General features: G+C 38.5%; 1 protein-coding gene across 2 annotated transcripts in view; it reads left to right on the forward strand.

The window, feature by feature from the left end:
• Positions 1 to 27,496, forward strand: part of CPEB1 (cytoplasmic polyadenylation element binding protein 1) — a 99,158-nt gene that overhangs the window by 13,249 nt on the left and 58,413 nt on the right. The window contains exon 2 of one of the 2 annotated variants that reach the window (XM_007129815.3): positions 3,331 to 3,505. The exons of the other annotated variant lie outside the window; for it this stretch is intronic. The gene's annotated coding sequence lies outside the window, so the exon portion shown is untranslated. The remainder of the gene's footprint in view (positions 1 to 3,330; positions 3,506 to 27,496) is intronic. 2 annotated transcript variants of the gene reach the window in all.

The following is a 27,496-nucleotide window of genomic DNA, read 5'->3' on the forward strand; positions in this document are numbered from 1 at the left end:
TACTAAAAAATTAAGACCAAATTGCCAAAGTACGTCTCAGAACCACTTTTTTTGGGATATCTAAGTATATTACTTTCTTTTGCTGTATAATAGGTAAAAAACCCAAAATGTTCAAGACCAGTGCTATTAACTAAAAATAACTGATTAATTAAAAAACCTTATTCTCAGAAAAATTTTTAGCATGAACAGTTTTGCCAAGGGAGTCAGTGGATTCCAATCCATGGAACCCCAGGCTTAAAACTCCATCAGGAGGCGTAGATAAACTGTGTCCCATTCAGGCAGTCTTCCATAAATCTTTCAGCTGGCTTTTGAGGAATCAGGTAATAGTCTTGAAGTGGTCTGCAGTGTAGATATTTTGTTGTTGATTAAAGGCAGACTTAATGAAAACAAACCCAGAAGGTGGTAGAGTTGGCATTCATTTATGACATATCCACAAACCAGGATTTTGACCTAAAGGAATGACCATTTCATCACCATGTTGATCCCGGGTTATATGGTATTTGAAGACAAGGCCAGGGTTTACAAAATAGGGCAAATACTAGATTTGTTATGGCATACAAATGGGTATAACATTTTAGGATCTTATTCCTGAACTAGCAAACATAGCTGCATGGTGTGGGTTCAGATTTTAAAGAATTATGAGTGGTAGTTTCAAACCATAAAGGCAAAAAACCCTCTAGTTATGTGCTGTAAGCTTCTCTGTGAACTTGATTAGGATAAGTTGAAAGCATACTTACGAGTAACAGTGATGGAGTTGGGAGACATTTGTCCCTAATAAGTTATTGAGCATATCCAGGCACTTTAATTTCTCATTACCACAAAGTCTGCAGAGTAGGTGGTACTCTATTTTCTACCTAAGGCAACCAAGGCTCAAAGAAGATACTTAAGTGGTAAACTTAGTATTTGTACTCCAAAGCATATAGACCTTCTTTCCAATCTGCTCTCTTCTCCCATACCTAACGCTCCACCATGCTGGACCACTTTTGATAATGCTGCTCTGTTCTCTGTGTTCTTCAGACCTTCGTCTTACCCTCACTTCCCGGCACATTCTCTTCCTCTGAGTCCCCTCAGCTCAGAGGACAGTATATGTTTACAGCACATTGTAGCTTGTGTTGTGATTGTTCATGACATAATCAGGTCTTAATTCCCTTTCTAGACTTCAAAAATTTTTTTTGACTGAGTCTCTGTCTAACCTGCCTACCCTTAGAATGCTGCTGTAGGTAGCAGGCAATTGGTTAATGGTTATTAGGCAGGGAATGAATGAAGCATGTAGCCTTAAGATCCGCAGATTGATTATAAATGCTTATTATCTTAGCCCTTGTGAAGTTGCCTTAGTGAAGTTGAAAATCATCTTAGAAATCTGCAGTTGTGAAAAGGGCCTTGTGTCCGTGGATTTAACCATTCTCGGTGGGACCTCTCTGGAGGGCTTGGGAAAAACAACCTTGCAGGACTGTGTATTCTGGTCATCCTCACAGTCTTTCAAGAGCTTGAAAATGATATGGAACTCAAGTTTGTCCCTTTAAGGCCATCCTGCAGAGTTTATAAAATTGTAAATGTTTCTGGTCATTCTCATGCTTATACCTGGATTTTAATAGGTTAAACAGAATAACACCAGGCCTTTTAAATTTTGTTTTGAAGTTATCACCTACAAGATCTTAGGTGCTAGTTTCCTTACTTGGTCTTCCCGCCCCCCACAAGGTAATTGGGAATGATAGAACTGATGAGTCAGGCTCCCCTTAGAAGATTCAGTCTGTCAGCCAGTATCTCATTGCCTGTATGTCAGGCATTGGATGTGGTGAGTGAGGGAGGTTGAAAAGTGAAGAATGGTACCTAGATTTCTGTCTAGGGCACCTGCAGGATGGTGGTGTTATTTGCTGAGACAGAGAATACCAAAAGAATCACTTGGGTGGGGGTTCAGTTCATGTTTATGTATCTGGGAGTGCTTTTCTCATTCAGTAATGTCTTACCTGAGTTGTAAGTACTTTTAGTGACCATGTGGAATTGTATAACTTATTTAAACAATTCCCTTTGGGTGGTGTTTGTACCACTCTTGGTCCTGACTGTGTCTTTTCCTGTGATTATATCTTCAGATGTAAAAATGGTAGCTACCATATGCCAGCACCATGCTAAGTGCTGTAAACATCTCATCAAAAGGTTGGTGTAGGTACTCTTCTCCCATTTGTGAAATGGGGAAATTGGCACAGAGATTAATAACTGCCAATAAATGGCAGAACCAAACTTTTTAAACAACTGTATTGAGATATAATTTGCATAACCGTAAAGTTCACCTTTCAACTGTAAAGTAGGTGGTACTCCATTTTGTACCTTTGTACTCCAAAGCATATAGACCATCTTTCCATACATATATTTACAGTTTTGTAACCATCACCGTAGTCTAATTTTAGAATATTTTCATTATCTCAAAAAGAAATTTTGTACCTATTAGACACGACCCTCTAACCTGCTCCCCACATCCCCAGTTGAAGGCAGCTAATCAACTTTATTTTTTTTTATAAATTTATTTTATTTTTGGCTGTGTTGGGTCTTTGTTGCTGTGCGCGGGCTTTTCTCCAGTTGCGGCGAGTCGGGGATACTCTTTGTTGCGGTGTGTGGGCTTCTCATTGTGGTGGCTTCTCTTGCTGTGGAGCATGGGCTCTAGGTGCACAGGCTTCAGTAGTTGCAGTACGCAGGCTCAGTGGTTGTGGCTTGCGGGCTTTAGAGCACAGGCTCAGTAGTTGTGGCGCACGGGCTTAGTTGCTCCGCAGCATGTGGGATCTTCCTGGACCAGGACTGGAACCCGTGTCCCTTGCATTGGCAGGCGATTCTTAACCATTGCACCACCAGGGAAGCCCCAACTAATCTACTTTAGATTTGCCCATTCTGGATGTTTCATATAATTGGGCTCATATAATCTGTGGTTCTGTGTGACTGGCTTCTTTCACTTAATGTTTTTGAGGTTTACTTGTGTTGTAGTATGTATCAGTGCTTCATTCTTTTTTATTGCCAAATAATCTATTGTGTAGATAAATTCAAGATTTGAACCAGGTGTGTCTGGTTCTTAAAGCTCATGTTGCTGCTACCATGCCATTCTGCTTCCTATACATGTCCCATTATGTTAGAAGGTTCTTGAGGCAGCATCTTACATTTCAGTGTTTTTCCTTCTTATGGTTCTCTCAGGGTGCCTTGCTCAGAGTGAAGTATTTTAATATATAGGCAAGAAACCCAAGTCCTTGTTACTTTAACTTGTGGTGTTGGATTAGAAGAAAGGAAGTGTGAAGTCTCTATTAAAAGGGAGAGTAGAAAATCTAAACATCTTTTTTCTGCGTCTAGGAGGAAGACGCAGGAAGGATAAAAGATTGCTGGGACAATCAGGAAGCACCTGCGCTCTCCACGTGTAGCAATGCCAATATCTTTCGAAGGATAAATGCCATATTGGATAATTCTCTGGATTTCAGTAGAGTCTGCACTACACCTATAAATCGAGGAATCCATGATCATTTGCCAGGTGACTTAGATTTGAAAACTTGGATGTGCTAGGCGTGTGTACACAGCTGTTTCTAGGCAGCTTCCTGGTGACGCCTGTGAAGAATGACCTTGAACCTCTGACAACACTTGCCCCTTTTGTAGTTTGCCTTGTGGATTGGGTCCCCTTAGGGGTGAAGACTTCCTTCGATTATAATACAGAAATCTTTTTTATGATTCACAAGAAGATTAGGTGAAAAAGGATAGGTCAAAGTGACAGGGCTATTTATATATACAATTACAGTAGAGTCACGTATGTTAAGATAGATTTTCTTATAAGCTGCATTAGAAAAGTTTAAAAAAATGTAATTAATACTTGATCTTACCCAACGTAGTCAAAATATCGTGTCAACATGTAATCAACATAAAAAACTCTTAATGAGATATTCTTTTGTTAGTACTAAGACTTCAAAATCCAGTGTATAATTTACATTTACAGCACAGCTCAATTTGAATTAGCTTCATTTCAAGTGCTCAGTAGCCACATGTGACTAGTGGCTACTGTATGGGATGGTTCAGCTCTTCAGTATTTTAATTTCTTTCAAAATGAGTGCAAGTCAACAAGCATTTGATTTTTATGATATTTAGTATATTCCACAGAATAGTGGGGGAGAGGGGAGCATCTCCTGAAGATGATTCTTCACAAGGATGCTTGGATGTCCTAACAGTGTTTCATAATATTTTTGTGGGAGTTGCAACATATTATAGGAATGTTGATGGAATATTTTTTGTTTGAATTATTTTAGATGAAAGTGAACGTGTTTTTAATTTTTTAAACGGACCTTGAAAATATTTGGTAAAACACAGATTCTCAGAACAAGGACTGGTAATTGCTGTTTTTTAGTTACAAATTCTTTGATTTATTTTTAACTTGGCCTTGGAAATAATTCCCACAAAGATCTAGGAGCATGTGAACATAAAGTAGCTAAATGTTTAAGGGAGAAGTCCATTAGGAAGGAGATGGCCCCATGGAATTTATTTATTAAATTGTGCTGGAAGGGAAATGAGAGAAGAGCATGGGGGCTGGGAGACACGGGTGGGTCTTGTCTCGTTTGACTTCCAAAAGAGTATACATGTAATGTTTTCTGTTAATTGGAGTCAGCTGTGAGCTAACCCTTATTCTTTAGCTTATGCTATTAAAAATTCAGAGAACCTGCTTGGTTCTATGTATGCGTTGTTTTTTTTCTTTTCAGAAAGTTGCATGAGTTATATTCCAATAAGAATGACACTCAGCAATAACTTAAATTTCACTGGGTTGCTTCAGGCATGCTGGACCTTTTATGGTTTATAGCAAAGTATTTTTCAGCTAATGCTAGGTTGTTGACTTGTGTGAGGGGAAGGCTCCTGGTCAGTGAGACAGGAGCTTTGAGGAGTGTATGTTTGCAGTTGGCCAGGGCGCCCAGTGGCCTCGCTGGCAAGATGCCAGGTGCTGGTGAAAGTGTTACCATCCCACTCTTCCCAGGTCACTTACTGGCCAGACTACAAGGTAAGACTTCTTGGCCTCTTCAGGGCCTTCTCAGGGCACGAGTTCTAGAAGAGTACCTTGAAGAAATAGGGAAACCTGGGTTGTAAGGTTGACCTTGGGCAGTGAGATAAAGTAGATAGTTTTTCCAGCTGTAGGGCAGAATGGTACCTCCCCAAATGCCTCACAGAGTTCTCCTGGGGGGGCTCAATAAGGAAAGCAGCACTACAGTTTGAAGGGGCCTCAAGGGATTGTAGGAGAGGTTCTGGTCAAGGTGTTCTGGGCTGTCCTTCGCACATACCTAGCCCCCATGGTATTGTCAACTCTCTCCTTGTCCCCACCTGAGATGTTGGCGCAGGGCTGTGGGCTCTTGGTCTTGAGTGGTGAGGCAGGGCTGCCTGGCCTAGAGCAGAGAGCAGCTTTCCCAGGTTTCCCCAGCAGGAAAACTCACCTTGTGGTTAATGAGCAAGTAAACTTGGGCATGTATTTTCCATGAGGAACTCTAACGTGAATTTGCAGCTTCTGGTCAGAAGTAATCCTGTTACCTAAGGAGATAATCAGAATTATAAAAACCTAAGAACAAGATTGGTTATCACAGTATTATAACTAGGGACAATTTGATGACAGCAAAAACTGAAGTAACCATGCAGTGGAATGTTCTGCAGTTATTAATATGATGTTTGTAGAAGACTACTTAATGATATAGATAATCACAGTACCTGAAGTGAAAAAGCAAAGTGCAAAACACTACGGTCTCAGGTATGTATATATGTATAGAAAAAGACTGGAATGACAAGACATAAATGTAGCAGTGAAGGTGTAATGGGTAATTTGTTTTCTGTGTGCTTTCCCCTACTGGTTCTTCTGTGACAAACATGTTTTTTTTAAATAAATAAATTAATTAATTTATATATTTTGGCTGCATTGGGTCCTCGTTGCTGCACGCGGGCTTTATCTCTAGTTGCGGTGAGCGGGGGCTGCTCCTCATTGTGGTGCGTGGCCTTCTCACTGCAGTGGCTTCTGTTGTTGCGGAGCACAGGCTGTAGGTGCGTGGGCTTCAGTAGTTGTGGCTCATGGGCTTAGTTGCTCCACGGCATGTGGGATCTTCCCGGACCAGGGCTCGAACCCGTGTCCCCTGCATTGGCAGGCAGATTCTTAACCACTGCGCCACCAGGGAAGTCCCCAAACATGTTTTATAATAAAAACAACTTGTTAAAAATGGTGTATCTTGGCACAGTGTTTCACATTGCTGTTTGAATTTTGCATAGGCGCGTTTAATTTTAATTGCATACCTTGTTTCATATAGGTATACCTAACTTTTCAGTAGTTATGTACCATTTATTTTTTTCATTTGAGCCAATGTTTGCATTGTCATTTGCAAGGCTGTGTGTTAGCTATGACAAAATTTCATTGCATATAGTATGCAGTGAGGGTAGTATCAGAACTACACGCTCAGTTGATAAGGTATTATTGGGAAAGTGCTGTGGCAGGGTCAAAGGAAGGAGAGACTGTACTGGTTAGGGAACTAGGAAACACTTTGGATGAAGCAGCATTTGAAACATGCCTTGAGGAAGAAAAAGCCATTTCATTGTAACTGGATGTTGAGTAGATTTTTTTTTTTATATTGTCGCTTCAGAATTATCATTGGGGTCCAAAGCTGAAATTGAAGAGGTGTTAAATGACCTGTGGTACAATGACAGTCCCCAAGAGTTGGAGCCAGATACACCTCACTGGCTTCACAGATACGAAGAGGCCACAGAGCTGTCCCTACTACCACAAACATCTCAGCCTTTCCCTGGTCTGTGTAAGAAGACTGCTTAGGGAGGGCAGCATTTGAAGTGATTCCCTCCCCTCTTAGTGGAGCACAGTGGGGCGCAATGCTGCTTCAGCTGTCAAGTCAAGCGAGGGAGTGCCTTACAAGAGAAGCATTTGTATAGATTGAGGGGGCTTCCAAGAAGCAAGGCAAGGTTGAGCCCATTGTTAGGCAGCAGACTTGCTCTCTGTCCTTGACTGAGTAGAGATGAAAGAGAAATTGAGAGAAGATGTGGGGCAGGGAGGGAGGAGGGTGGCTGGAGCTGTCTGATTCCCACCAGTTGACACACAGGAAAGTTGTGACTTCCTGTGGTTCAGGAGAAGTTGCAGAAGGCCTGAGCTTTTGGGCTAGCATCCCACCAAGATGGCCCTTGTTGTTGTGTGTGGGGTGGTAGGAGTTGGGATGGGGCTGGAAGGTTAGGCTAGAGCTGGATCCCTTACCCAAGCAACTCCTCATGAGAGGGGTGTCTGCTACCTAGAGGGCCCTTTCCCCACTCCCTAGTCCCTTAAACCATAATCTATCAATATTAAACTCTGAGGAAGGAAGGAAATGGGCTGTAAATGGACATGTGATTAAAGCATAAATGAACTGAGTATTTAGTGTCTGTAAAGTGTGAAAATTGGTAAAATGAGATTAAGGGACATCTTAACTACTGAATGGGCTGGGGGCAGTGACTGGAGGAAAAAGTTTCATGTTAACTCCCTGAGAAAAGGGATAGATTAGTCAAAGTAGTTCACAGTAAGTAAGGTGTGGGACTGAAACACTGATTAAGATTTTTTTATTTAAGTGTAGTGCACATACAGAAAAGTACATATCATAAGTGAAGAGCTCACTCCGTCTCCAACTGAACACAAGCATGTAACCGGCACTCAGATCTAGATGAACTGCTGACTTGCAATTTAGGACCAAAGAAGTGTATAATTGTAGCCAGATATATTGAATTTCTGACTGCGATGGTTTCCTTTTTTATTCTGGAGTATCATCGCTAAATTGTCTGAAAAGCTATTCTGAAATAAATTTTGCTATATTCAGGGACTTCCCTGGTGGCACAGTGGTTGGGAATCTGCCTGCCGGTGCGAGGGATGCGGGTTCAAGCCCTGGTCCAGGAGGATCCCACATGCCGCAGAGCGACTGAGTCCGTGTGCCACAACTACTGAGCCTGAGCTCTAGAACCTGCGCACCACAACTACTGGGCCCGCGTGCCACAACTGCTGAAGCCCGCACGCCTGGAGCCTGTGCTCCGCAACGGAAGAGGCTGCCGTGGTGAGGGGCCTGCGCGCCGCAGCGGAGAGTGGCCCCTGCTTGCCACAAGTAGGGAAAGCCCGTGCGCAGCGACGAAGACCTAATGCAGCCAAAAAAATAAGAATAATTTTACTATATTCAGTCCCAGCTAACAGGAGACAGTTGAAATTACTCTTGGGAAGTCTTGTTTCCCACAAAATAAATTTTTTGTAGAACCTTAATATATGACTTTAACAGTTAAAAATTTAACTTTTAATCCAAGTATAACATACATACAGAAAAGTATGTATGATACTTTTACTATGATAAATATGCAAATTCAATGAATTTTCACATACCAAACACATCTTGTATATATCCACTCATATATAGAGGCAGCAGACCAGAAGCCCCCAGAAACCCTGCAGTCTCTTAACTAGTGAAGGGTAAACCACCATGCTGACTTTTAGATGCATACATTCGTTCTGCCTGTTTTTGAACTTACATAAATAGAATCATAAATATGTACTCTTCAGCTGTGAGATTCATCCATGTTGCAGCCAGTGGTTGTGGATCATTTGTTCCCATTGCTGTACTGTATTCTGTTGTATGAATATTCATTCTGGCTTATCCATTCTACTGTTAATAGACATTTGGGGCCATTATGAATAGTTCTGCTATGAGCATGTCTTTTGGTGAACTTATTTCTTTTGGATGTACTCCTAGGAGAGTGTTGGCTTATAGGGTATGTGTGATTTCAGCATTAATAGATGCTGCCAGTTTTTCACAGCAAGTGCACCAATTTACACTTGTGACAATGTCAGATGGTTTGGGTTAGTTCCACATCCTCACTAACAATTGGTATTGTCTTTTTCACTTTGGTTATTTTGGTGAGTATGTAATGGTATCTCTATTGCAGTTTTAATTTTCATTTCCCTGATGACTCATGAAGTTGAACACCTTTTCATATGTCTGTTGACCTTTGGATATCCTCTTTCCTGAAGTGCCTTTTCAGGTCTTACCCTAATATTTCTTTACGGTTACCTGCCTTTTTCCTGTTTACTCGTTGCTCTTTCCTGTTTACTGTTTATATATTCTGCATATGAGTTCTTTGATATATAGAATAAAAATATTTTCTCCCAACCTGTAGCTTGTCTTTATACTTTTAATTGGAATTTTTTGAATAACATAATTTAAGTTTTAATGATGTCCAGTTTATCGACTTTTCAAATATGGTTAATGCTTTGTGTCCTGTTTAAGAAATGTTTCCCTATTCCGAAGTCAGGAAGATATTCTGTGTCTCATTTTAAAAACGTTATTGTTTTACCTTTCACTCTTAGATTTCCAACCCATGTGGGAGTAATTTTGTACATGGTGTAAGGTGGAAGGTCAAGATTCATTTTTTTCTGCATGGATAGCCAGTTGACCCAGTACTATGTTGAAAAAAAAAATCCCTTTTCATTGCACTGCTGTCACCTTTCTCATAAATCAAGTATATGTGTTGTATGTGCATACCGGTTTTCTTCCATTAAGCTGTTTATCTGTCCTTGTCTTAGTTACTACAACTTTATAGGAGATTTTGATATTTGGTAGTGAAGTCCTCTGGCTTTGTCCTTCATGATCCTTGGTTCCTCTTGGATTTTTGCATTTCCACATGGTCATAGATTTAGCTTGTCAGTGTCACGTTGTTCCACCCCCCCAACCCCCACCCCCAAACTGCTGGAATTTTGATTGAGATTTCATTGAATCTATGAATCAATTTGTAGAAAATTGGTATGTTGATGACAAATCTTTGAATTCATAAAGCTGGTGTATCCTTTCATTTATCAGGTCTTTAATTTTTCTCAATGTTTTATAGACATCTTGGACATCCTTTTTAAGGTTTATCTCTAGGTCTGGGTAGGTGTCTGTCTAATGCTACTGTAAATGATTTTTGTGTGTGTCGTTTTCTGTTTGGTTGCTGCTTCCTGATGGTCTTTTCTAATGTGGGCTCCAGAGCTGGATATACATACTGTTGAGTTCTGGAAATTTGAGTCCCTCTTACATGCAAATTTAAGTTTATGGTATTCTGTTTTCTAAATATTCTGTAGTTTCAGTCTGCGAGTGGTTTTATTCACTTTTGTTGATCCATGTGGTTTTTGGAGGATATATGGAGAGATTTGGATTTAGGCAGTTGCCCATTTTCCAATAGGAACCAGGAAATCTGATCTTGCTGATCTTGTTTGAAAAAAATATGCATGTGCGTGTACATATGTATCTTGGCAAAATATATACACCAAAATTTTTTATATTAAAATATTAATGATGTACACACCTTTTAGAATGTCTGAAATTAAGAAGACTGACCATGCCAAGAATTGACATGAATGTGGAAGATCTGGAACTTTCATAAACTGCTGGGGAGAATGCAAAATGGTACAACCGTTTGGAAAACAGTTTGGTAGATTCCTAAAAAGTTAAACACTTATCTGCCATATGACCCAGCAGTTCCACTCATAGATTTTTTAAAGAAACTTTTGTTTTAGAATAGTTTTTGATTTATAGAAAAATTACAAAAGTAGTGCGAAAGAGTTCTTGTATATATTCCCATCCAGACTCCCCTGTTAACATCTGACATTAGTATGGTGAATTTCTGTCACATTTATCACAACGAATGAAATAGTATTGACACTATGGTGCATATTTAATTTTTATTTTCTTATTTTTTTGCCTATTGTCCTTTTTCTATACCAAGATCCCGTATTACATTTAGTCCCATGTCTGTTTAGGCTCTTCTAGACTGTGACAGTTTCTCACTTTCCTTGTTTTTGATGACCTTGACAGTTTTAGGCAGTACTAGTCACACTCAACAAAAATGAAAGCATGTATATCCATAGACAGACTTGTACACAAATGTTCATAACCTCTTTATTTGTGATAGCCAACAAGTGGACACAACCCCAATGTCCATCAGTTGGGAAATGGATAAGCAAATGGTGGCATGTCCCTACAAAAGAATATTATTTATCAGTGTGTGCCACAGCATAGATGAATCTCAGGATAATTATACTCGGTGAAAGAAGCCTGACAAAAAAAGAGAATATACTTAAAATTCCATTTACATAGAATTCTAGAAAATACAAGCTAGTCTGTAGTGACAGAAAGCAAATCCGTAGTTTGCTGGGGAAAGGGGCGCAGGGACGGGGAAGGGGAGCGATTACAAAGGGGCATGAGGAAGCTTGGGGATGATGGATATATTCATTATCTTGATTGTGGTGGTGGTTCCATGGAAGTAACATACTGAAACATAAAAATTTGCACTTTAAATATGTGCAGTTTATTATGTCAATTATACTTCAGTAGAGCTGTCAACATTTTTAAAGCAGCAGTTATCTCTGAATGGTGGGATTTAAATGTACTTATTTTGCTTTTGTAGAGAATTTTTTACTATTAGATATTTCAAAATAGAGAAAAGATTAGAAAATCAATTATCTCTGTGTATCTACCACCCATCTTTAACAGATGTTCAGATTTTGACATGTTTGAAACTTGAGGCAACATGAAACATCAAATAAAATTTTGCGTTTGTTGTGTTTGTCTGTTTCCCCTACTCTCCTTGAGGTGAGCACCATCTTTTTTAAAAAATATTTATTTATTTATTTGGCTGCGTCGGGTCTTTAGTTGCAACATGTGGGATCTTTTGTTGCAGTGCAAGGGCTCTTTGTTGCGGTGTGCGGGCTTCTCTCTAGTTGTGGCGTGTAGGCTCCGGAGTGCGTGGGCTTAGTAGTTGCAGTGTGCAGGCTCTCTAGTTGGGGCATGTGGGCTCTAGAGTTCACGGGCTTAGTTGCCCCCTGGCATGTGGGATCCTGGTTCCCTGAACAGGGAACGAACCCCCGTCCCCTGCTTTGGAAGACGGGTGCTTAACCACTGGACCACCAGGGAAGTCCCCCTACTCTCTCTCCTAGAGGTAACAACTCTCCTAAAGTTGGTGTATTTCCTTTATACTTTTATGTATTTGTCCATAAACATTGCTTTGTGTGTTTTAATTTTTTATGTAAATAGAACATACATTCAGGAAAGTACACAAATAAGTATACAATGGGGTGAATTATCACAAAGAAATACACCCATGTAACCATAGCTCAAATTAAGAAGCAGAATGTTACCAGCACCTAAGAAGACCCCTCATACCTCTTCCTAAATGTCGTGCTTTAAAGCAGCGGTCCCCAGCCTTTTTGGCACCAGGGACCAGTTTTGTGGAAGACAGTTTTTCCTCGGATGGGGTCAGGGGAGATGGTTCAGGCGGTAATGCGAACGATGGGGAGCGGCAGATGAAGCTTTGCTCGCTCGCCTGCCTGCTGCTCATCTCCTGCTGTGTGGCCCAGTTCCTAACAGGCCGCAGACTGGTACTGGTCCGAGGCCTGGGGATTGGGGACCTCTGCTTTAAAGGTTTACGTAAATAGTATAACATATATTGTCTTTCTGGTATATGCTACCCACCCCCAGTGTATCATTACGTTTACAGTGTGTCCATATCGATATTTAAGTCAAAACAGTGCATTTTAATGGCTGTGTATTAGTATTTTACATAAATATATACATTATTTACCTGATCCTCTGCTGGTAGGTGTTTAGGTCTCTTTCAGTTTTCTGCTGTTGTAAACAGTATTTTGGTGAACATCCTTGTTTATTTCTCCTTGTGTGCATGTAACAAGAATTTCTTTAGCATATGTGCCTAAATGTGAATTGCAGGGTAAATAGGTATACTATCTTTAAACTTTTAAGTTGCTGACTTCTTTTTCAAAGTGAATTTATCAATTTACAATCCAGTCAGGATTTCATGAGAGCTTTTCTCCGTATCTTCTTTGTAGACCTTAATTATTGTCACACTTCAAAATTTCAGTCAATTAGGGTATAAAGCTAACTTAATTTTGTTTTTGTTCATATTATAAAATATTTTCTTCAGTTAAAAGAATACATGTAGCATATATGATCTGCCGTCAACCCAGAAAAGGTCTCTAGAACTGTGCCCCAGGGTTCTTTTCCTTTATACTGTCTGGTACGTTTCTTGAGATTCTTCGATATATTAGTATATAATTAAAATAACTGAGTTAGATGAAATCATGGAGGGAATGCTATTCTGGTACATAGAAGAATTGTTAAACAGCATACTTAATTGAGTATTCTCTACCTAGAAAAAAATCCTACCCTTTTTCAACATTGGCTTGGTTATCACCTCTGAAAACTTTTTCACATTCTCCTGCCTAACATGTTCCATTGTCTGTTTGATCTTGCTCCATCTAATAGAGCCATTCTTGGTTCTTCCAGATTGTTTGTTAACCCACTGTATGGTGGTATAAATGTAAACACGTATTCTGAAGTGGGGAGGTTAAAGTATAGTTTTGAAAAAGCATATTCAATTTGCCCATTTCATAATAAACCTACACAAAGTAAAGTGCCGGCTCTGGATGCAGGTTACTTGAGAACAAATCGTGGCTATGCTACTGATTTGCTCTAACCTTAGAGATTAAATTTCTGTAACACAGGCATAGTAATAGTACCCATTTATAGGATTTTTGTGAAGCTTGAGTAAGATACGTGTATTGAGTACCTAGAATAATGCCTATAACTACTTAGTAAATGGTGGCAGTGATTATGGTGGTGTGTGTATATGAAGAATGCAGTCATGAGAGCATTGCTGGGGTCATGTTTTTTTTTAAAATAATTAATTAATTATTTTTGGTCGCATTGGGTCTTTGTTGCTGTGCACGGGCTTTCTCTAGTTGCGGCGAGTGGGGGCTACTCTTCTTTGCAGTGCACGGGCTTCTCATTGCGGTGGCTTCTCATTGTGGAGCATGGGCTCTAGGTGCACAGACTTCAGTAGTTGTGGCACATGAGCTCAGTAGTTGTGGCTCACAGGCTCTAGAGTGCAAGTTCAGTAGTTGTGGCGCATGGGCTTAGTTGTTCCGTAGCATGTGAGATCTTCCCGGACCAGGGTGCGAACCTGTGTCCCCTGCATTGGCAGGCAGGTTCTTAACCACTGTGCCACCAGGGAAGCCCTGGGGTCATTATTTTTAAAAGTTGAACTACTGGGACTTCCCTGGTGGTCCAGTGGTTAAGACTCTGCGCTTCCACTGCATGGGGTGTGGGTTCAATCCCTGGTTGGGGAACTAAGATCCCTGCCTGCTGTGTGGTGTGGCCAAAAAAAAAAAAAAAAAAAAAAAAAATTCAAATAAATTCTGCTCCCACATTCGATATTGATAACGTCTAAGATTTTTTTTCTTTTTTACTGTGGCAAAATAAAATTTACCATCTTCACCATTTTTAAGTGTACAATTCAGTGATACTGGATACATTCACATAGTTGTGCAAAAGTCACCACCATCCATCCACATAACTCTTTTCATCTTGTAAAACAAAACTGTATACCTGTTAAGCAATAACTCTGCATTCTCCCCCCAGTCCTTGGCAACCCCTGTTATATTTTCTGTTCTTATGGTTTTGACTACTCTACCTCATGTAAGTGGAATCATACAGTGTTTTTTTTTTTTGTTTGTTTTGTGGTACGCGGGCCTCTCCCGCTGCGGAGCACAGTCTCTGGACGCGCAGGCTCAGCGGCCATGGCTCACAGGCCCAGCTGCTCCATGGCATGCGGGATCCTTCCGGACCGGGGCACGAACCCGTGTCCCCTGCATCGGCAGGCGGACTCTTAACCACTGAGCCACCAGGGAAGCCCCAGTGTTTGTTTTTTGTGACTTATTTCACTCAGGATAATGTCCTCAAGGTTTATCCATGTTCTAGCATTTAGCAGAATTCCTTCCTTTTTCAGGCTGAATAACGTACTCCATTGTACATATGTACCACATTTTGCTTATCCATTCATCTATCGATGGATACTTGGGTTGCTTCCACGTTTTATCTGTTGTGAATAATGCTGCTGTGAATGAACATGGATGTACAAATATTTTTTTGAGATCCTGCTTTCAACTCTTTTGGGTATATACCAAGAGGTGTTATTGCTGGATCACATGGTAATTCTATTTTTAATTTTTTGAGGAATTGCCATACTGTTTTCCACAGAGGCTATACTGTTTTACATCCCTACCAGTAGTGCACAAGGGTTGCAGTTTCTCCACACCCTCACCAACACTTGTTTGCTATTTTTTTTGATAGTGGCCATCCTAATGGGTGTGAGGTGTTATCTTATAGTATTGATTTTCATTTCTCTAGTGATTAGTGATGTTTAGCATCTTTTCATGTGCTTATTGGCCATTTCTGTATCTTTGTAGATGTGTCTATTCAAGCCCTTTGTCCACTTTTAAATTGGGTGGTTTGGTTTCTTGTTGAGTTTTAGGAGTTCTCTATATATTCTGGATATTAATTTCTTATCAGATGTATGATTTGCAAATATTTTCTCCAGTTCTGTGGGTTGACTTTTTACTCTATGGTTAGTGTCTCTTGATGTACAAAGTTTTTACATTTTCATGAAATCTGATGTCTGTTTTTTCTTTTGTTACTTGTGCCTGTGGAGTCATATTCAGGAAATCATTGCTAAACCCAGTGTCATGAAGGTTTTGTCCTATGTTTTCTTCCAAGAGTTTTATTGTTTTAGGTTTTATATTTTGGTCGTTGATCCACTTAGAGTAAAATTGTGTTGGGTGAGGGTCTAACTTCATTCTTTTGAAGATGGATATCCAGTTCTCCAAGCACCATTTGTTAAAAAGACTGTACTTTCCCCCATTGAATAATCTTGGCATTCCTGTTAATAATCATTGGACCATATATGCAAGGGTTTATTTCCAGGCCTTCTATTCCATTGGTCTATATGTCTGTCTGTCTTTATGCTAATACTATACTGTTTTGATTACTGTAGCTTTGTAGTAAGTTTTAAAACCAGGAAATGTGAGTCTTTGTGTTTTGTTCTTTGTCAAGATTGTTTTGGCTATTCAGGTCACTTGAGATTCCATGTGAATTTTAGGATGGATTTTTCTGTTTCTGCAAAAAAAATGTTATTGGGGTTTTGATAGGGATTGCACTGAATCTTTAGATCACTTTGGGTAGTATTGACAATTTAACGATATTAAGTCTTCCAGTTCATGAAAATGGGATGTGTTTACATTTACTTATGTCGTCTTTAATTTTTTACAGCAGTGTTTTGTAGTTTTCATTGTACAAGTCTTTTACCTTCTTGGTTAAGTTAATTCCTAAGTATTTTATTCTTTTTGATGCTATTATAAATGGAATTGTTTTTGTAATTTCCTTTTCAGGTTGTTCGTTATTTGTGTATATAATTGCAACTTGTTTTTGTGTGTTGGCTTCTTATCTGTTGCTTTGCTGAATTCATTTATTAGGTCTAACAGTATTTTTGAGGAGTGTAGGATTTTCTGCATATAAGAATGTATTCTTCTCAGAGATAATTTTACTTCTTCCTTTCCAACTTGGATGCCTTTTATTTATTTTTCTTGCCTAATTAATTGCTCTGGCTGGAACTTCCAGTACTATGTTGAAAGAAGTGTGAAAGCAGGCATCTTTGCCTTGTTCCTGATCTTAGAGAAAAAGCTTTCAGTCTTTCACCATTGAATATGATGTTTTCTGTGGGTTTTACATATATGGCATTTATTATGTGGAGGTAATTTCCTTCTATTCCTATTTTGTTGAGTGATCATGAAAAGGTGTTGAATTTTGACAAATGCTTTTCTGCATCAACTGAGTTGATCATGTGGTTTTTTTCCCTTCATTTTGTTGATGTGGTGTATTACATTGGTTTTTTTTGTTTTGTCCTTTTTTTGTGTGTGTGTGTGTTTTTTTTTGGTGTGTGTGTGTTTTTGTTTTTGTATGTTGAACCATCCTTGGCTCTCCATGAATAAATCCAACTTGGTCATGGTGTATAATTCTTTTAGTGTGCTGTTGAATTCTGTTTGCTAGTATTTTGTTGGGGATTTTTACATCAGTGTTCATAAAGGGTATTGGTCTGTAGTTTTCTAGTAGTGTCTTTTTATGGTATTGGGATTATGCTGCTTTCATAGAATGAATTGGGAAGTGTTCCTTCCTCTTCAGTTTTTTGGAAAAGTTTGAGAAGGGCTGGTATTAATTATTCTTTAAATGTTTGGTAGAATTCACCAGTGAAAGCATCAGGTCCAGAAGTTTTCTTTGTTGGGAGAGTCTTGATTACTGATTCAATCTCCTTACTAGTAATACATAGATTCAGATTGTCTATTTGTTTGTGATTAAGTCTTTGTAAGTTATGTTTCTAGGAGTTTGTCCGCTGCATCTAGGTTATCAAATTTTTGGGTATATAGTTGTTCACAGTACTCTTTTAATTTTTTTATTTCTGTGGAATAGGTAGTAACGTCCCCACCTTCATTGCTGATTTAGAAATTTGAGTCTTCTCTCCAGGTTTTCTTAGTCCATCTAGATAAAGTTTTGTTTCTGTTGCTCTTTTCAAAAAACCAACTTATGATTTTATTGACTTTTCTGTATTGTTTTTCTGTTTTCTGTTTATTTCTGCTCTAATCTTTATTATTTTCTTCCTTCTCCTAGCTTTGGTTTAGTTTGTTCTTTTTTTAGTACCTTAAGTTGTAAAGTTAGGTTATTGATTTGAGTTCTTTCTTGTTTTTTAATATGATCTTTTTTTTTTTTTTTTTTTTTTTGTGGTACTTGGGCCTCTCACTGTTGTGGCCTCTCCCGTTGCGGAGCACAGGCTCCGGACGCACAGGCTCAGCGGCCATGGCTCATGGGACTGGGGCACGAACCTGTGTCCCCTGCATCGGCAGGCGGACTCTCAACCACTGTGCCACCAGGGAAGCCCCTAATATGATCTTTTATAGATATAAATTTCCTTCACTTTTGCTGCATCCCTTAAGTTTTTGTATGTTGTGTTTTTGTTCTCATTTGTCTCTAAATGTTTTCTAATTTCCGTTCTCATTTCTTCTTTGATCCATTGGTTGTTTAAAAGTGTGTTATTCAGTTTCCACAGTTTTGTGAATTTTTCAGTTTTACTTTCGTTATTATTTCTAACTCCATCCTGTTGTTGTCAGAGAAGATACTTTGTATGATATCTTTTAAAATCTATTGAGACTTAATTCGTGGCCTAACATATGGAAAATGTCCCATATGCACTTGGGAATGTGTATTTGTTGTTGGGTAGAATGTTCCGTATAGGTTTCTTAGATCTAGTTGCTTTATTTTGTTGCTGAGGTCCTGTATTTGCTTATTTAAATGTCTTCTGTCTGGTTGTTCTATTCACTATTGTGAGTGAGATAGTTAAGTCTCCAGCTATTAGCATAGAACCGTCTGTTTCTTCCTTCAATTCTTAGTTTTTGCTTCATATGTTTTGATGGTCTGTCATTAGGTGCATAAATGTTTATAAGTAGTACATATATCACCTAGCTATATTAAGCCTTATATTAACATATAATGTCCTTTTTTGTATGTTTTAACCTTTTTTGACTTAGTCTATTTCATCTGACATTAGTATAGCCACCACTGCTCTCTTTTGGTTACTGTTTCCATGGAATATCTTTTTATGTCCTCTCAGTTTCATTCTGTTTGTCTCTTTGGATCTTGAATCTCTTGTAGACAGGACATAAATGGGTCATACGTTTTCATCCATTCTGCATATCTGTCTTTTGATTGGAGAGTTTAATCCAATGGTCCCCAACCTTTTTGGCACCAGGGACTGGTTTCATGGAAGGTGATTTTTCCACGGACAGGGGGTGGGGATGGTTTCGGGATGATTCAAGTGCATTACATTTATTGTGAACTTTATTTCTATAATTATTACATTGTAACATATAATTAAATAATTGTATGAATCAACATAAAGCAGAATCAGCGGCTGTAAATACAGATGAAGCTTCGCTTGCTTGCCCCCCACTCACCTCCTGCTCTGTGGCCCAGTTCCTAACAGGCCATGGTCTGGTACTGGTCTGTAGCCCGGGGGTTGGGGAATCCCTGGTTTAATCCATTTACATCATTTAATTGCTGATAAGGAGAAGATTGACATTTGTCATTGTGTTGTTTTTTTCCTATATGCCTTATAGCCTAAATCATGTAGAAAAAGAATACAGCTACAAACCATGTTACAATCAAACTAGCTTTTATAATTGCCCATGTATTTACCTTTATTGAGATCTTTTTGCCTCCACGCAGCTTCAGGTTCCTGTCCAGTGTCTTTTCATTTCACTTTGCAAGACTCCCTTGAGTATTTCTTGCAGGACAGGTTGGTGGTCCTGAGCTCCCTCAGCTTTTGTTTATCTGGAGCAGTCTTGATTTTTCCTTCACTTTTGAAGGATAGTTATGCTGGATACAGGATTCTCAGTTAACAGTTTTTTTCTTTTAGCAGTTTGAATATATCAGCCCTCAGTTTTCTGGCATCAAAACCTTCCGATAAGAAATCTGTTCATAATCTTACTGAGGATCCTTGTAAGTGATGATTTGCTTCTCTCTGCTCCTTTCAAGGTTCTCTTTGTCTTTATCTCTTAAAAATTTGATTATAATGCGTCTTGATGTGAGTCTCTTGAGTTCACCTCGCTTGGAGTATTTTGACCTTCAGTATTTATACTCATTTAAATTAAATCTCAGAAGTTTCCAACCATTATTTCTTCAAATATTGTCTCTACTTCCCTCCCCACACCCCTCTCTTTCTCTTGGGCTTCCCATGATGCATTTGTTAGTCTACTTAATGGAGTTCCACAGGTCCCTGAGGTTCTGTTCACATATCTTAAATCTTTTTTTCTTTCTGATCCTCAGCCTTTATAATTTTCATTGTCCCATCTTCAGGATCACTAATTCTTCTGCCTGCTCAAATATTCTTTTGAATCCCTTTAGTGAAATTTTCATTTCAGTTACTGCATTTTCCAGTTTCAGAATTTCTTTTTTTTTTTTAGGATTTTTTTTTTTTTTTTTGGCTGCTCTGTGCAGCTTGTGAGATCTTAGTTCCCTGACCAGGGATTGAACCTGGGCCATTGGCAGTGAAAGGGTGGAGTCCTAACCACTGTACTGCCAGGGAATTCCCTAGGTTTTCTATTTCTTTATTGACATTTCCATTGTTCCATTTCACACATTGTTTTCTTGACTTTTCTCTACATCTTCCTTTAGTTCTTTGAGTATCTTTAAGACCATTGTTTTAAATTCTTTGTCTAGCATATCTGCCATTAGGTCTTTTTCAGGGACAATTTTATTGATTTCTGTTTTTCCTTTGAATGGGCCATTCTATCTTATTTCTTTGTATGTATGCCTTGTGATTTTTTCATTGAACACTGGATGTTTGAGTCTAATAATATGGTAACTCCGGAAAATGATTCTCCTTCCCTGTGGTTTGCTGTTTTTTTGTTATGGTTTTGCTTTTTGTTTTTGATTATTGTAGGTTGCCTCTGTCGAGGATCAGCCTGAGATATAAACTGAGGTGTCTTAGGTGTTTACTGAGCCCTTCCGTGGGCACGGGCAGTCACATTCTAATTTTCCCCATATATGCAGTTGTTTTAGAATGTCCTAATCTTTAATATCTGGCTCCCATAAGGAGAAAAAGTAAAAAATAAAGGAAGAAAGTGGGAGGAAAAGCAGGGGGAATGGCACCAATCCTTTAAATCTGTGGAAGCCACTTCAACTGGAGGGGGAGGGGCTTTCAAGAATTGGGTTGTGCAAAAATGAGGTGCAAGAATGGCTGCCCACCTCTGTCTGCACGTTTGTGATCAGAAGGAGCAGTGATCAGAGCACAGATCCCCAGTATTTGGAGGACAAAGTACTTTTTGCCCACCCTGACTCCCACAAACTATGTGCAAACTGCTACAGGAACATGTGGACAGCTGGTGGCTTCCTGTGGGAGATGGATGGCTGTTACTATGCTGAGAGCTGAGCTGAAATTGACCGAAATTAACAGTAATTTACCTTTCCAGTCTTCCCCTGGAAGTTGCAAGCCTTAACAGACTCCAGAGTTCTGAAATAGTTATATCATACAGATTCTGTTAGTACAATACAGTTGTTGTCTAGCTGGGGAGACAGATTCCTGGTGCTTCCTACTCTTCCATCTTCCCAGAATTTTCCTGACATCTAGGATTTTAGTTGCAGTTTTGATGTGTGTGTGTATATGCATACATCACATATTTAGACTTTAGTAACTTTCACTGGTTTCTTAGATTATCCTTTTTTGTTTGATTCATTTTTGGACTGGTTTGCTTGACTTTTCTAAATCAAGTGTAGCATATTTACCTAGGAAATTGCTAAAATCATTGTACACTCTAATAAATTATACAGTAAACACCCACATAACTGCTGCCTACATTACCAGTACCCCCAGAGTTCCCCATGTTTTCCCTAATGATCACATCTCCCTTTCTCCAGATATAACCATTATCTTTCTGTGCTTTTCTTGATATATTTCATCCCCATGCATATATCCCTAAGAAGTATTTAAAATTTGAACTTTCTTCCATATTGTATGCTTTTATGGCTGGCTTGTTATGAGACTCATCCATGTTGCATGCAGCTGTAGTTTGTTAACATTGATGGCTGTATACAGTGTCTTGAAATACCTAACAGTTTATCAGTTTTGATGTTCAACGTTTGGGTTGTTTCTAGTTTGGGGCTGTTAAACAGTGGTGTAATGAATATTATTGTGCATGAATCCTGGAACACAAGTTCTCTAAGTTCGAGATTCTTCAAAATTAATATATAATGCCAAACTTTTCCCAAAGAGGTTGTACTATTTTACTTTCCCACTGGCAGGGTATGTTAGTGCCAGCTGCATTATACCATAATCAAGTACTGGAATTATAACTCTTTTTCTGTTCTTGTAGATGGAGTGGTATCGCATTATGGTTTAAACTTTGTATCTTCCTAATGTCTACTGAGGTTTTTAGCATTTTCATGTTTTTGTTTGCCATTTCAAATACTGTTCTGCAGTGTGCTTAAGCAAGGTCCTTGATGCTGTTTTCAATTGGGTGAATCAGATTTGTAGACATTATTTATTCTGGAGCAGAGACCTTTGTTGGATATATGCATTGCTAATATTGACCACTTTTGGGGCTTTTCTTTTTTAGTCTTCTGATGTTGTCTTTTGATGACGATAAGTTCTTCATTTTAAGATTGTTCCAATTAATTGATTTTTTTAAACAGAATTTTCATGCCATACTTCAGAAATCTTTGTCTTTTTTGAGAAAATGAGGATATTTCTTGTGTTGTCTTTGCGAAGCTTTCTTGGTTGATTTTTTTTGATAATATTGTAAATGGAATTATTTAAAAAGTTTTATTTCCTAATCGTTTGCTAGTACATACAAAATCTTTTTATGTACTGCTTTCAGTGTCTTTGCTAAATTTACTTATAAATACTAAGAGTTTACTTATAGATTCTTAGGGATTTTCTATATACACAAACATGTTGTCTGCAAGTGTTGAATATTTTGTTCTTTTCCAATCCTTCTACTTTTTTCCCCATTACTTATTTCACTGGCTTAGGTTATGCAGTAGAGTGTTGAATAGAAGTGATAATAACAAGCATCTGTGTCTTATTTCTAGTCTTGGGGAAGGGTTTACAGGAATGGAAGTCTTCAGCATTTCACCATTAAGAGTGTTATTAGCTGAAGGTTTTTAGATATTCTTTATTTGATTAAGGAAATTAATTTCCTTTTAGAGTTTGCTGAGAAGGTTTTTTAAAATGATGATTGGGTGTTAAATGATTTCATGTTTTTCTGCATCTGTTCATTTGACTTCTCTTATTCTAAAAAAATGTGGGGATAACATTCAGAAAAGAAGACCAAAGTAAAACCAACTTGGCATTCCTGGAATAAACCCAACTTGGTCATTAAATATTTTATTTAGTGTATTGCTGGAATTGATTTGCAAATGTTGTCTTCAGGATTTTTGTATTGATGCGTATAAGAGATTAGCTCGTAATTTTCCTTCCTTAAAATATACTTGGTATCAAGGTTATACTAGCCTCTTGAAACAGATGGGGAAGTTCCTTTTTTTCCTTTCTTTGGAAGAGTTTGTGTAAAATTTACAGTGCTCTTCCTTAAATTTTGGTAGTATTTACTGGGGAAGCAAACTGGGCCTGGAGTGTTTTTGTTTTGTGTTTTTGAGGGAATGGTTTAAATTATGGGTTCAATTTTTTTAATAGATATAAAATTATTTATACTCTTTGTTTCTTTTAAGTTTTGGTAAGTTTAGTTTTTCTAGGAATTTATCCATTTCATTTAAAATTTCAGGTTCACTGGAATAAATTTATATATAATTGCCTCTTAATGTTTTAGAGTTACCAATATTTTTCCTTTTACTTGTTGAGGCATAATTGACATATACAACGTTAGAGTCAGGTGTATAACATAATATTTGATATTTGTATATACTGTGAAATGGTCACCACAGTAAGTCTAATTAGTATGTCACCTACATAGTTACAATATTTTTTTCTTGTGATGACAACTTTTAAGATTTATTTTCTTAGCAACTTTCAAATATGCAGTACAGTATTTAACATTGAATTTTTTAGCAACTTTCAAATGTGCAGTACAGTATTTTTAACATTGAATTTTTTAAAAAATTTATTTTATTTATTTATCTTTGGCTGTGTTAGGTCTTCGTTGCTGCACGCGGGCTTTCTCCAGTTGTGGAGAGCGGGGGGCTACTCTTGTCGTGCGCGGGCTTCTTATTGCGGTGGCCTCTCTTGCTGTGTGGAGCACCGGCTCCAGGTGCACTTCAGCAGTTGCAGCACGTGGGCTCAGTATTTGTGGCTCATGGGCTCCAGAGCACAGTCTCAGTAGTTGTGGCGCACAGGCTTAGTTACTCTGCAGCATGTGGGATCTTCCCGGACCAGGGCTCCAACCTGTGTCCCCTGCATTGGCAGGCGGATTCTCAACCACTGCATCACCAGGGAAGCCTGCAGTACAGTATTAACTGTAGTCACCATGCTGTACATTACATCCCTTTGACTTATTTATTTTATAACTGGAAGTTTATACCTTTTGATTTCCTTCACTCATTCCCCACTTCCCCCCACCCCACCTCTGACGACCACCAATCTATCTCTGTATCTGCGAGCTTGGTGGTAACTTTTTTTTGCATTTTTAGATTCCACATGTAAGTGAGATCATATAGTATTTGTCTTTCTTTGACTTATTTCACTTAGCATAATGCCCTCCGTACATGCTGTCTCAAATGGCAAGATTCATTCTTTTTTTTTTTTTTTTTTTTACAGCTGAATAATATTCTTTGTATACACACACACACCACATTTTATTTGCCCATTCATCTGTCCGTGAACACACGTAGGTTGTTTACATTTCTTGGCTCTTGTAAATAATGCCGCAGTGAACATGGGGGTGCATATATCTTTTCAAGTTAGTGTTTTCGTTTTCTTCAGATAAATACCCAGAAGTAGAATTGCTGGATCATATGATAATTCTAGATTTAATTTGTTGAGGAACCTCCATACTGTTTCCTGTAGTGGCTACACCAATTTTAAATTCTCACCAACAGTGCACAAGGGTTCCCTTTTCTCCACATCCTCACCAGCACTCATTACTTCTTGTCTTTTTGACAGTAACCATTCTAACAAGTGTGAGGTGATAATCTCATTATGGTGTTGATTTGCATATCCCTGATGATTAGTGGCATGTAGAGCATCTTTTTATATACCCCTTGGCCATCTGTATATCTTCTTTGGAAGATGTGTATTCAGATCATCTGCTTATTTTTTCATTTAATTCTTTTTTTTTTTTTTTTTTTTTTTTTTTGCTATTGAGTTGTATAAATTTTCTATATATTTTGAATGTTAACTTCTTATCACATATGTGACTTGCAGGTATTTTCTTCCATTCAGTAGATTGCTGTTTCATTTTGTTGGTGGTAGAATTACTGACATGCTTGACATTGGTAATTTGTGCTTTTTTTCCCTTTGTTAGGTTTATTAATTGTTTTAAAGATGAACTTTTGGCTTTGAATTTCTTACCCCACTCTCTTATACTTTTTTTTTTTTCAGACTTTAAAATGATTTTCTGAAAGTCACTTCTAGACATAGAATTGAATTACTAAGTCATAAATATATCTACATAAATATTATTCCGTGTTATTTTAGAAACTCAGATAATTTATTCATTATGTATCAAATGTTTATTAAACATCTACTATATAGCAGGTACTGTTCTACGCATGTGGATAAGACAATCGTCAAATGCTGGCACCAAAAAAAATAGCACCAAAATGGTGTGTTGATAAGGCAAAGCTGAGTTTATTACTTACTGATAAAAGAGACTGGTGCCTTGATTTTTCAGTAGCATTTCCAAGGGGAAACTGGAACACTTATAAGGTTGGGGTCTGGTCTAAGGGGGTTTTTCAGTTTAGGGGGCTTGATTAGGATTGGATAAGAATCATGGTATAATAGGTTAGGATTAGCACACACAGCAAGGTAAAGGTTTTAAAGAGTCTTGAGAGTGTGTTAGTTTTTATTGCCGCTTTAACAAATTACCACAAACTTAGAGGCCTAAAATAACACAAATTTATCATCTTACAATTTTATAAATCAGAAGTCTGACACAGGTCTCCCTGTGTTAAGATCAGAGTGTTGGCAAGACTGCTCCTTTCCAGAGGCTCTTTTCCACAGGCTCTTTTCCATCTTCTAGAGGCTGCCCACATTCCTTGGATTGTGACCCCTTCATCCATCTTCACAGTCAGCAAGGGCTGGTTGACTCCTTCTTAAATCACATCCTCTGACCTTCTGTTCTGCCTCTCTCTTCTGCTTTTGAGAGCCCTTGTGATTACTGTGGACCAACTCAAATAAATTAGGATAATCTCTCTATATTAAGGTCAGCTGAATTAGTAACCTTAATTCCATCTGCCACCTTAATTCCATTTTGCATGTAACATAGCATATTCAAAGGCTCCAGGGATTAGTACGTAAACACCTTTGAGGGGCCATTATTCTGCCCACCACACAGTGTAAACTGTCATTTAAAGTCATCTATTGAATGGGGAAGGGATAGGTTGGGAGTTTGGGGTTAGCAGATGCAAACTGTTGTCTATAGAATGGATAAACAGCAAGGTCCTACTGTATAGCACGGGGAGCTATATTCAATGTCACACAGTAAACCATAATGGAAAAGAATATGAGAAAGAATATATATATGTATATATATATATATAACTGAATCACTTTTCTGTGCAGGAGAAACTACACAACAATGCAAATCAACCATACCTCAATAAAAATAAATAAATAGGGAATTCCCTGGCAGTCCAGTGGTTAGGACTCTGTTCTCCCACTGCGGGGGGCCCGGGGTTCGATCCCTGGTTAGTTGGGGAACTAAGATCCTGCAAGCCGTGTGGTGCAGCCAAGTAAATAAGTAAAATTAAGTCATCTATTGAAAAGTTGACTAGGTTTTTGTTCATTTAAATGAGACTTTGAGAAGTTTCTGAAATGAAAAGTTGCAATTTTATTTATTTATTTATTTTAACATCTTTATTGGAGTATAACTGTTTTACAATAGTGTGTTAGTTTCTCCTTTACAACAAAGTGAATCAGTTATACATATACATATGTTCCCATATCTCTTCCCTCTTGTGTCTCCCTCCCTCCCACCCTCCCTATCCCACACCTCTCATGGTCACAAAGCACAGAGGTGATCTCCCTGTGCTATGCGGCAGCTTCCCACTAGCTATCTAATTTACATTTGGTAGTGCATATATGTCCCTGCCACTCTCTCACTTCGTCACAGCTTACCCTTCCCCCTCCCCACGTCCTCAAGTCCATGCTCTAGTAGGTCTGTGTTTTATTCCCATCCTACCACTAATCTCTTCATGACATTTTTTTTCTTAGATTCCATATATATGTGTTAGCATACGGTATTTGTTTTTCTCCTTCTGACTTACTTCACTCTGTATGACAGACTCCAGGTCTATCCACCTCATTACAAATAACTCAGTTTCATTTCTTTTTATGGCTGAGTAATATTCCATTGTATATATGTGCCACATCTTCTTTATCCATTCATCTGTTGATGGACACTTAGGTTGCTTCCATGCCGTGACTGTCTTTAAATAAAAACCATTATTTCTCCTACTGGTTCCTTGGCTGCTGCTTCTGTTGTACAGATCTTCCTCAACTTACCATGGGGTTACGTCCCAGTAAACCCATGGTAAGTTGAAAATATCATAAATTGAAAATGCATTTAATACACCTGACGTGTCAAACATCACTGCTTAGCTTCACCTACATTCAGTGCACTCAGAACACCTAGGTTAGCCTATAGTTGGGCAAAATCATCTAATGCAAGGACTATTTTTTAATAAAGTGCTGACCATCTCGTGTAATTTATTGACTACTGTACTGACAAGCAGAGTGCTTGTCTGGGTCCGTGGTGGTTGCATCTATCCGCTGTCTCCTGGTGTGGTCGCGTGGCTGGTGGGGAGCTGGGGCTTTGCCACCCAGCATCAGGAGGAAGTGTCTTTCCCCATACGGTGGGCCCGAGGAAAGCTCAAAATTCAAAAGTCGAAGTAGTTTCTACTGA

The sequence above is a fragment of the Physeter macrocephalus genome, chromosome 11 (genome assembly GCF_002837175.3).
Source record: "Physeter macrocephalus isolate SW-GA chromosome 11, ASM283717v5, whole genome shotgun sequence".
Lineage (NCBI taxonomy): Eukaryota > Metazoa > Chordata > Mammalia > Artiodactyla > Physeteridae > Physeter > Physeter macrocephalus.